The 11,410-nt window shown below is 39.6% G+C and overlaps 1 pseudogene; it reads right to left on the reverse strand.

Annotated features, from left to right (window-relative positions):
• Positions 1-7,131: 7,131 nt before the first annotated feature.
• LOC143570317 (G-type lectin S-receptor-like serine/threonine-protein kinase LECRK2) lies at positions 7,132-10,317 on the reverse strand (annotated as a pseudogene).
• Between the last annotated feature and the right edge of the window lie 1,093 nt (positions 10,318-11,410).

Raw genomic sequence — 11,410 nt, forward strand, 5'->3', positions numbered from 1 at the left:
ACAAGATCTGATTGTTAAGGCACTGAGTCTTCTGATTTGTTTTATTTTCTTTCTTTTGTTCAAGCCTTGGACTTTCTCTGCGTGATAATATGGTATTATCCGACCTGATTGTTATGGCCTGAATTTCTGCTTTATTTTAATCTTTCTAGATCGAGTCAAGTGTGCAAAGCACAAAGTGTAATGTGTACAGTGAACAATAAGTCAAGTATGTTAATAAGTGTACCGTGATTAACTAAGAAAGGTTTAAGTCAAGTTGAGGTGATATGTTAACACAAAGTAAGCCTGAGATATGATGGAATCAGTAACATGTCTGAATAAGTGGGGACCACATAAGCACCGTGCCTAATCGAACCTCAAATGTATCACTCTAGCATCAAAACACTTGTCAAGTTAAAAAGGTGGACAATATCTACAGTCAATGATGAACTTGTGTCATAATAATTTCAAAATGGAAACGCGATCTAGGGTTTTGCAAATCAATATGATTCCATGTCGTGATCGTTCTTTGTAAATTAAATAAAGAATAGATCTATATATATTAATTAAGTATTATATTTAAATTCAAAATATTTTAAATTTTATTTTATTTTATTTTGTTTTGTTTTCTAAAATATTAAGTACCTGTACAGTTTAATATTTTAAGTTTTATTTTTAATTTAATTTAATTTAATTTTAATTTTAATTTTATTTTTCATTTCACTTTATTGTCTTCTTTTATTGTATTATTATGTTTTGTCAAAGAGATCGACAGCGCAAAGTTTAATAAGTAACGGACTGACAAAAGAAAATCATAAAAAGTAAACAAGTGCTCGGATTCAATGGGTAAATGGTTTTCGGGTTTGAAAATGCAAATATCTTTAAAGACCGAGGACTGAGAGTGTATTTTCGGTGTATACTCGCGATGTTTTGATCTTATCGCGAGATAGGCTGACCCTATATATGTAGGAAACCTAAAATATCTTTCACTATTCACCAAACATTTTTTACTTTTCACTCTCTCTCTTCTCTCTCATCTTCAAACCTTCAAACCTTTAAATTTTTCAAATTCTTCAACGATCCGACCCTTCATTATCAAACATGCCGTTGAATAATGATTATCCACCCTCGGTATAACTTCATAATTTCCTTAGATCATCCCTTCTTCTGTGTTTCTGGGTTCACTTAAATCGAGGCGGCGGTTAATATGAACCGCTGGCCAGATCTGGAGATCAGATCTCAAAATTTGTGTTGTTTTCACATTTAGAAACTGATATTAGACTTTCAATTCATGTTCATCATCATTAGTTTTAGTTTTTAGATGTGTTTTGTGTACAGATTGTAGATCTAGGTTTATTTTATGTTTTCAATGGTTCAATTGACCAAGCAAACCAAAGGGTTTCTGGTTCAAACCTTCCAGAAACCCAATTCAGGGCTAGGCGACTTCAATGGATGGAAAAGGAAACAAAATTGACAAGTTGGATTTTTTCGCATAAGAGGTTTTTCGCTTTGCATACCCATGTGAAGCGAAAGGGCATTTTTTTTCGCTTCGCATGCCCGTGCGAAGCGAAATGATTTATGTTTCGCTTCGCATGCCCATGCGAAGCGAAATGATTTCTGTTTTGCTTCGCATGCCATGCGAAGCGAAATGATTTATGTTTCTCTTCGCATGACCATGCGAAGCGAAACTGGACCCATGCGAAAAAGTCACACTTGAAATTTTTTTTTTCTGCTACTGGACTGATTGGACTTTTGAACTGTCTTGGACTTCATAATTGTAAATATTGGACTAAGTAACTTATATAATGTACATAATTAATTAACTACTAGTAATTAATTAAATTATATAATGTATACATATTTAAAGCTTATAGATATATATAACTTATTTGTTCTGTTTGTTTTAATGATGATTCTCATGATCATATGGTCTGATTTCAGGTCACAATTTGTTTTGTGCTCTCGAGTTACCAAAGGCCAAGAAGGATAAAGTTTTCACGTCTATGGTCAAGGGGCTCAAGCAATCACCCCTTGTACATGCAATTACAGCCAACCCAGCTATATATTACAAGTGGATTTTGGATTTCTGGGCCTTTGGGAAGGTTGCTGATGATTCTCTGTCCTTTACTACGAAGGTTGCTGGGAAGGAATTAACGATTACTGAAGCTGATATTAGACGGGTATTGAAGATAGCTGACGAGCCAGATTATAAGTATGAAAGGGGTGACAGGAAGAAGTTAGAGGATTTTGTGATGAGTATGGGATACGACACTGAATGGAGGAGTTTAGAGAATAAGCATCTCCCTCCATACTGGAGATTTCTGTTTCACATCGTGACTCACTGCTTTGCAGACATAAGAGGAGGGCTTGATAGCATGAGTACTAACTGGGTCCGCATTATGTTTGCACTGACGACTCGAGAGAAGTTCAATTACTCTCGAAGGATATTCCTATGCATGTTGGGGAATATCAGGAGTGGAGCCACATCGCTTATGTACCCGAGGTTCGTACAGATGCTCCTGGATGATCTGATCCCAGATGTTCCAAGGCCGGGGTCAAAGAAAGCTAAGGACAAGAAGTCTTATCCCGAGCCTTATCATGTGAATGAGATCAAGATGTCATTTTTTGGTGTATTGCTTAGCACCAAAGGAAGGGGACACCAGTATGAAGGACCAAGGCCGGGTCCTAAATTTGGATTATTTGAGGAAACAGAGCCTACTGGGGATGAGGCATCTGTTGAAAGTGAAGAGGAGGATGAGCCAGAGGTCGGGGCAGAACAAGATTCTAGTGATGAGCCGGCCGAGGATCGCACAAAGGTAAAGCACAATTTAAAGAGAAAGGAGGCTGAGAAGGGGAAGATCATTGAGCTTGAGGAGGAAGAGGAAGACCAGCCGCCCTTGAAGCGTTTGAGGAAGCTTGGGGACTCCCAGAAGTCAACCAAGTTTCTTGTCAATATTCCCTCTCAAGACAAACCATCTGACCAACCGAAAATAACCAAAGAAGCCCTAGCCCAAGCCCTCAAAGCATTAGACGTAACCAAGATACAAATTCCCACCTACAAGAAACCAAAAACTAGGAAGAAAACCAAAGCCAAGAAAACCAAAACCCTACTCCACGACTCACCAGAATCCTCACCCGAACCTTCACCAATAGACCAACCCATATCAACTTTCCTACCCCAAATACCATCCTCACCACCCTCACCACCACAACAGCGAACCCAACCCGAACCTTCTCAAATCACAACACCACCTACCCAACCAACCTCATCCATATTCACTTCATCAGTCTTCAGCTCACCAATACAAACAACAAGCTTATAGAGAAAAACCGTTATAACTTCCCCAACCCAAACCGTCACACCATCTATAACACAACCAACACTACCCACCACTACAACTTCACCAATCCTTACCCAAGCCATCACCCTACCTTTGCCAACAACCTCACCACCCATAATATCCACCACCCCACCATCCACCATTATCTTACCCAAACCCATTTCCCGAGGAATGTCTTCGACACCTCCAGTGTACGCCGATCCTATCCTCGATAGGATCGTCGCACTGGAGGAATCCAACGCTAAGAGGTCGGAGCGAGAAATTGTGCTCCTCAAGTTCATTAAAGAAATGAAACAGAAGGCGTTGGTGGATGAGGAAGAGAAAGCGGCTCTGAGGGAAAGGATAAGAGTGTTGGAAGAGCAAAAGGAAGCAAGCGATGCACTTGCTGAAAATCAGAGATTATTGACCAACACCTTCCACACTCGAATCCAGAATCTGCAAGCACTTATGAACCGTGAAGCCTCTGATAACGCGAATTTGAGAGCAGATCATTCAAGACTAGGTGACAGATTGGCTACGATTGAAAGAGACTTACCAAGTGCCAGTGCCATCAGATCAAGTTTAAATAAGAAGATTGATGATGCTAATAGGAAATGGAATGTTGAAAAAGAAGCTACAAACTTCCGAGTTACAAGTTTAGAAAATCAGCTTGCTTCATCCGCCTCTCTCGATACACTGCAAACAGAGATGGAGGCTATACAAGAAAAGATAAAGGAGCAAGATCGTCTGAATGAGCTACAACTCAAGACGAATGAAGACATGGTGAGTAAGTACCAGGCGGCCTCAGACCTTATGGGCATTCAAGAAGATGAATTTCATGGTCTGGAGGATAGGCTGGACGCAGTGTTTGGGGCTTGGAGAAGGTCTGGTGAGACTTCTCAGGCTGGTGGTTCGCAGCCTACCGCAGGTCCGAGTGTGGCCTTGCGAGGAGTTAGGGTTGAGGCGTCTGAAGGTGAGGCGACTGTTGGTTGGTTAGTACAACAGGGCGGCCAATCTAGCGGTGTTGGTGGTAGTAATGAGGGTGAGAAGGAAGGTGTTGATGTTGAAAGTGACGATGGTGATGACGAAGATGATGATGATGATGAAGAAGACGATGACGATGATGACGTTCATGATAGTTTTGATGATGTTGACGACGGTGATGATGATGGGGAAATGGAGGAAATGGAGGGGCCGGGCAGCAGGAGGTGGAGGTGGAGATAACACTCAATCACCTCCTCCAGCTCAACATGACGTTCAAGACCCTGCTGCTCACGACTCAGCTGGCAAAGTCAGGGAGCATGATACACAGATCACTGACATGTATAAAGATTTATTTCCTGATGATTTTGCAGGTGTTATGGACGATTTCATAGAGGCTGGATTGAACTCGGAACAGATTATTACAGCTAACACGGAGGAGGCAGTAGAAGACGACTACATCAACTACTCGCCAAATCCAGATACGCCTCCAGCTCAAGTTCAAGCTCCAGAGACTCCTGTCGTTGCTCCCATCTCCGATCCAACCGCCGACTTGACACAAGAACCACCAAAGAAGAAGAGAAAGACGCACATTGTGTCAAGTCGTGCGTGTGCCCGTGTGCTCAACTATCCTTATCATGACGATTCACTAATTGTCTACGTGAATTATGATAAGCGAAACAACTGTTGGGCCATTAGAAGATATAGCGGAGATCTGATCTATCTCAACCACCATGAGCTGAAATCGCTACCAGAGCTTGACATCAATTATCGCCGTCAAGCTCTAGGCCATTGTGCTATTGGGGGTACGTTAGAAAGCTGGGTCCTAGACTATCTCCATCGTCAATCAAGGGTGGACTACAAAGATTTCGAGCCGAATAAGGATCGCAAATACAAGAACCCAAAGGAGATAGATCCAGCTACCGGAGAGCCTCGCACCATGTGGAGATACAGGGCACCGAAAGACTGTCACGAGATTTATCACGGCGAGCCTTATCTTCCCAACACTCTCTGAGATTTCATTGACTGGGAGTTTGATAATAAAACCGGTGAGGCCGTCATCCACTGCCGTGATATGCATGAGCTTATGGGTCTACACATTGAAGATGTGAAAAAGCTCTACAATAAACTACTGGGAACCGTCGAGGACTTGGGACGTCAAAATACAGACCTGATAGTTGAAGCCTTCAACAAGTTCGTTCGAAGACTTGTTGAATTTCCACTATCCGAGGACGAATGCTTGGTCTACGACACCGACGGGTTCCAATACTAAAGACTAGAGGGAGATTGTTAGGTCTCTTTTTGTTTATATTAGTCTTTTGTATTGGTGATTATGTAATGGGCCATTTTGTTTACTTTGTGTATTTTAGGCCCAAGAGAAAAAGTGTAAAGAAGCCCATTAGGCTTTTGATGTATCCTACTTCTCATGCATGCTTCCCTATAAATAGGAAGCATGCCATGAGAAGTAGGTTGGTTGTTGATAGTCTAAAAGAAAAACCTTTTGATACAAATACTCTCTCACTTTCTCTCGGCTCTCTCTCTCCTTCTCTCAAACCAATCGAAAATAACATCTCAAGATCCAAGACCGCTTAGGTGGCTTAGTGTGATTTCCGCTAGCACTAAGCTCGATTGATCCAAGACTATTGCTAGATCCACCCACGTTGGGACCTACAGATCTTTATTGAGAAACCCATCCCCACTAGTACTTATTCCTGGTTTGTTTATTCTTCTTTAAAAGTTTAAATATCTTCATTAAGTCTTTCTTTAATCTTTTGAGGCCATCAACTTTCTCGTAACTTATAAAGTATCATGTAGCATATAAAGTGGGAAAGACAACTTAATCATCATAGCAATGCAAAATAAACATCATAATCAAAGGAGCAAATAATAACCCTTATACCCGTATAAATCATAAACACTTGCATTTTTATAAATTATTACGAAAATAAAATGTATCGATTTTTTAAACAATATCCTCAAGTGGATTGAGTTTTAGTGATACGAGTATACTTAAATTACTCTACTCATACCATACTACATTGCAAATTGACCAGTCGGGTCCCTCAAAGTGGTTATCTAATAACTAATAAAAGAATTTTAAAAAGTAACAAACGAATATTACCTGAATAAAAGTTTTAACCGCTATTTAACATTTAAACTTGGGTTAATAAATCACGATAATATTCATGGACTAGAAACGTATACCTTTCAAACCATTCTACCAAATATTTATTTGTTCTTCAAAACAAGCACCTTTCATTCTATGAAAATGTTTAGTAGATCACACACATATAAATATAATAGCTAAAAGCTTATCTTCTTTCGTATAGGACCAGCATCAAAAGAAATCAAAGTTCTTCAATATGATTCAATTTCTAAACAGATCTCTAGTATACTAACATTACTTTCTTTAAAAGACTCACAACTATATCTTTGCGGAACATTTTTTACTGAACTTATGTGCATAAACTACACTAGCAACTAGCAAGTGTGGTTGAGTAAGGGAAATATGCATGACACTACAAGACACAAGGCTTCACCGCCCCCATTCCACTATTGCCATAAATGTTCGCATAAAATTACTACCGCCATACTCTGATTATCTATGTCTTACTAAAAACTAATAAACCCGGGTTAAAATGAGAATGGAAAATTATAACTAATATAGAGAAAACATGAATACATACATTCGTAATCATGAGATAGTATAACTCTCAAGATGTGATAATGAAGTCCATAGACCAAATCATATTTAACCATCTTTATTTATGGATTAGAATTGGCATGAATTATGCATAAGGAAAAAATATATAGAACGACGTACAAAAACATGGCAGATATATAGATTTAAAGATTAGAATGGAACAGACAAAGGAAATGGACATGGAGGTTTGGGCACTTCAATTCCTCCTTCAAGCATCCGGGTGACCTTTTTCATGGTTGGTCTCAATGAAGGGTTTTCTTGTACACACCAAAGACCAACCATCATAAATGTTGTAAGTTTCTTGAAATCACCTAAGGCCTCCAAATCATTCTCTACAAGTGCATCCAGTCTGCCTTCTTGATAGCAATCCCACGCCATATCCGTTAAAACTGACACATCTTCGGCATCATCATCAAAAACCAGACTCTTTCGGCATGAAATGATCTCTAATAGCAAGACACCAAAGCTATAGACATCAACCTTGAATGTGACAGGGGTGTTCCTAAACCATTCAGGAGCAACATATCCTTTTGTTCCTCTAATTCCAGTCTGCGTCCGACTTTGATTAATCATCAACAGCTTCGCCAATCCAAAGTCTGCAATCTTAGCATTGTAGTAATCATCAAGAAGTATATTCTGAGGCTTTATGTCACAGTGGATGATCTGATTGCTACAATCTTCATGGAGGTATGCGAGTCCCTTTGCAATGCCAACAGCTATATAACTCCTATGTTTCCAACTAGGTCTGATCATGTTTCCAAAAAGAAAAAATGACGAAGTGCCATTACTCAAATATTCATAAACCAATAGCCGCTGCTCACTATCATCACAATAGCCCAGAAGCTGCACCAAATTCCTGTGATGAGTTCTTGCAATCGCGCTGACCTCAGTTTCAAATTCTTTTTGGCCGTCTTTAACCTGCATAGTTTCCAGTTACTTGACCGCCACGATCTTTGTCCCTATTACACCTTTATATACTATCCCGAAAGCCCCCTTTCCCAGTTCATCCTTGAACCCATTAGTCGCTTTGACTAGTTCTTGATATGTAAAACGAGGCAGATTAGTTTTACAAGTTGTACCATCTGGAAATGAATTTACCGCTTTCTGCTTGTGTATTTGAACGGAACACACATAAATCATACCAGTCACTACGAGAATTCCTAACACAGATGTACCTACGAGGACTGATCCTACGAATATCAAAATTCTTCCAATTTTTTTCTCTCCTGTTCCAGACGGGATTTTCTTAAATTTCAGGAAAGCCTTCACATTATATGAAGAATTTTTATACCCATTGGAAAGTGGAAGCTTCTTCTTCCGACATTGGTTGTCCTTGTAAATTACAACTTCACAAAAACAATCTTTCAAGCAGGAACTTCTACAGTTTTGTTCGTTACTCATGTTCAGGCTCACATAGTAAGATGATAGCCAATCGATGTTAGTGAATTCGATGAAATCAAACACATCTCCACCATGACCTGACTCGTTTTCGTCATAGCTCGGAGTGAAATTAAGCTTGCAGTCACCATTTGGAGCGTTGGGATCAAGCAATGAGAAACCCTGTGGGCATTCACACTTTGGCCGATTGCCATTAAGGCTGCAAACATTGTTTAGCCCACAAGCTTTGCTATCTCTAGTAGTACATATATTTTCTGGCTCAACCCATAAAACCTTCCAGTTTGTAGCCTCGGTCTGATTCTTGAGATAGTAGTATTGAGTAAAAACCCCATCCGAATCAAGAGTAGCTCTGAAATAGAAATCTTCAGAAGGAAGTAAGGCTTTTGTAAGATTAACACTTTTGCCATTTCCTTTTAATATATACATGTATCCTGATGCATCAAAAACCAGTTGGGAACCAGAATTCATTTCATTGGAGTTGTTACCTGTCTTACTACTATAGTAAGCATTATCAGGAGATCCAGTAAACTTATCTCTAGTATTAAGAACAAGATCCCCGTCTTGAAGCAGACGTAACTGGAACTTTCCACCAGTGAAGTTTGTTTCGCCCATTCTGGAGTTGATTACTCCACCTTTAGCCATAACCTGAGTAGGCAACATAGTATCTGCTGGATGCTTAAAACTTTCCCATATATTTGAAGAATTGCTACCCACGATCACAAAGTTACTAGTATCATTCATATAAGCATATGCAAGATCAGATATAGGCCCAGATCTCCATACCTCTATGCCTTGAGGATCACTGAGTACGAGACCACGCTTATCAAGCAGTTCAACTTTGGATCCTGTAGCCACAGTTGGACCACCTTCTGGATACCAGATGATGGTTTTCTCAGGTATCTTGTCATACCATATGGATAACAAAAAGCTATGTCTGCCTTGAACTTGTTTGAACCCCAAGGCAAATTCACCAGAAGATGAAAGCCATGGTTTGGCATCAGGTGTAGCTGTGAGTGATGCACCAACAGATACAGAAGAACCATCATTTTTCCTAATTTTTATGATGGCCTTCACATTAGACGGAAGGTCTTTAAACCCATTGTTAAGTGGAAGCTGCTTCTTCCAACATTGGTTGTCCCTATAAATTGCCACTTCACATATACAGTCTTTCAAGCAGGAATTTCTACAGGTTTGTTCATCACTGGGGTTCAGGGTCTCATAGTCAGATCCTGGCCAATCAATATTTGTCAGCTCAATGAAATCTATCACATCTCCCATGTGATTACAGATTGGTCTGAAATCCCGTGCGCAGCCGCTAGTTGGATAATTGGGATCAATCAATGAGAACCCTGCCCCCGGTGGGCATTCACAGTTTGGTCGATTGCCATCTAAACTGCAAAAACTGTTTGTCCCACAAGCTTTACTATATTGACTTATACATATGTCTTCTGGCACAAACCATACAACTTTCCAGCTTGTGTCTTCAGTCGGATTCTTGGGGTAGTAGTATTGAGTAAAAACCCCATCAGAATCAAGAGTAGCTCTGTGATAGTAATCTCCCGAAGGAAGCGAGCCTTCAGTAGTAAGATTAACTCTTTCTCTATTTCTTCTCAGTACATACATGTATCCCATTGCATCAAAAACCAGCTGGAAACCAGAATTCGTTGAATTGGATACATCACGTGTGCCACTAACAAAGTAAGCATTACCAGCAGAGCCCGAAAACATATCTCGAGTATTAAGAACAAGATTCCCATCTGGAAGCAGACGTAACTGGTATCTTCCACCAGTAAAATCTGTTTCGCCCATTTTGGAGTTGATTACTCCACCTAAATCCATAACCTGAGTAGGCAGTATGGTATCTGCAGGATAATTAAAACTCTCCCATATATTGCTAGAATTGCTACCCAAAATTACAAAGTTGCCCGTGTCGTTCATACAACCATACGCAAAATCCAAAAAGTTCCCAGAACTCCATACCTTGTTGCCTAGAGGATCAGAGAGTACAAGCCCACGCCTATCAACCAGATCAACTTTGGATCCTGTAGCCACTGTTCGACCACCTTCTGGGTACCAGATGATGGTTTTCTCAGGTGTCTTGTCATACCATATGGATAACAAGAAGTTATCTTGGCCTTGAACTTGCTGGAACCCAAAGGCAAATTCACCAGACGATGAGAGCCATGGTTTGGCATCTGGTATAGCTGTGAGTGATGCCCCAACAGATACATAACCATCAGTCTGCTCTGCTGCTACAAAACGTAGCAATATAGATAGAAAGATGATGAGACAAATTGAGGCTAAGGCCATAGGAAAATGCTTAAACGGTTAACAGCAATAACAGTAATAAGAATTTTAAATAATAAAGATGATTGCTTTTAAGTCAACTGAAAGACTTTTAAACACTTGTGTGCATGCGATGAATTTCCGTTTGGTTCTAGATGAAGAATCTAAAATTCTTGTGGAAAATAAAATCTACGGTTATGAGGCTTTTGAAGTTTCTCACATTGAAGTTTCTCAGACTTGGTTGTCATGTAACCATAGTGTTTGATCAACTTGTTTACTTAAAACAGCCCATTTTAAGTTATAACTTAAAACTGTAACATCAGCCCAATTACAATGTTAGTTGAATGACCAGGTTAGAAGCTTCAACGTCTACTTTGTGAGCGTTAGGCTATCTTTTATTTAATTATGTTCAGTTTTAGTTTATTCATTGCATTCCAAAGTCGAAAATTATCTCAGTAATAGTTTGAGCATGGTGTCAGTCATTCAATTAATTAAACGATTCCATTCGACTATCTCTTGTTCTTGCAATTTTCTTTGATAAATTCACATAAAGGCTATACCAAATCTTGCATACAACTCATCTAAACCATTGATTACAACCCACCAACACATTTGACACATATGCAACCTTTCTGTTGAGCAGAATTGATACGTCCAATTTGGATATAACAGTTCTAGTTCAACCTGCCCACATTTACACCCTAGATATCAGCAGCACTTAAAAGTAGTCAAAATCTTAGCTCAA

Source organism: Bidens hawaiensis, unplaced genomic scaffold (genome assembly GCF_021521415.1).
Source record: "Bidens hawaiensis isolate Kalapana, Puna unplaced genomic scaffold, B.hawaiensis_p1.1 tig00024868_1, whole genome shotgun sequence".
In the NCBI taxonomy this organism is placed as follows: domain Eukaryota; kingdom Viridiplantae; phylum Streptophyta; class Magnoliopsida; order Asterales; family Asteraceae; genus Bidens; species Bidens hawaiensis.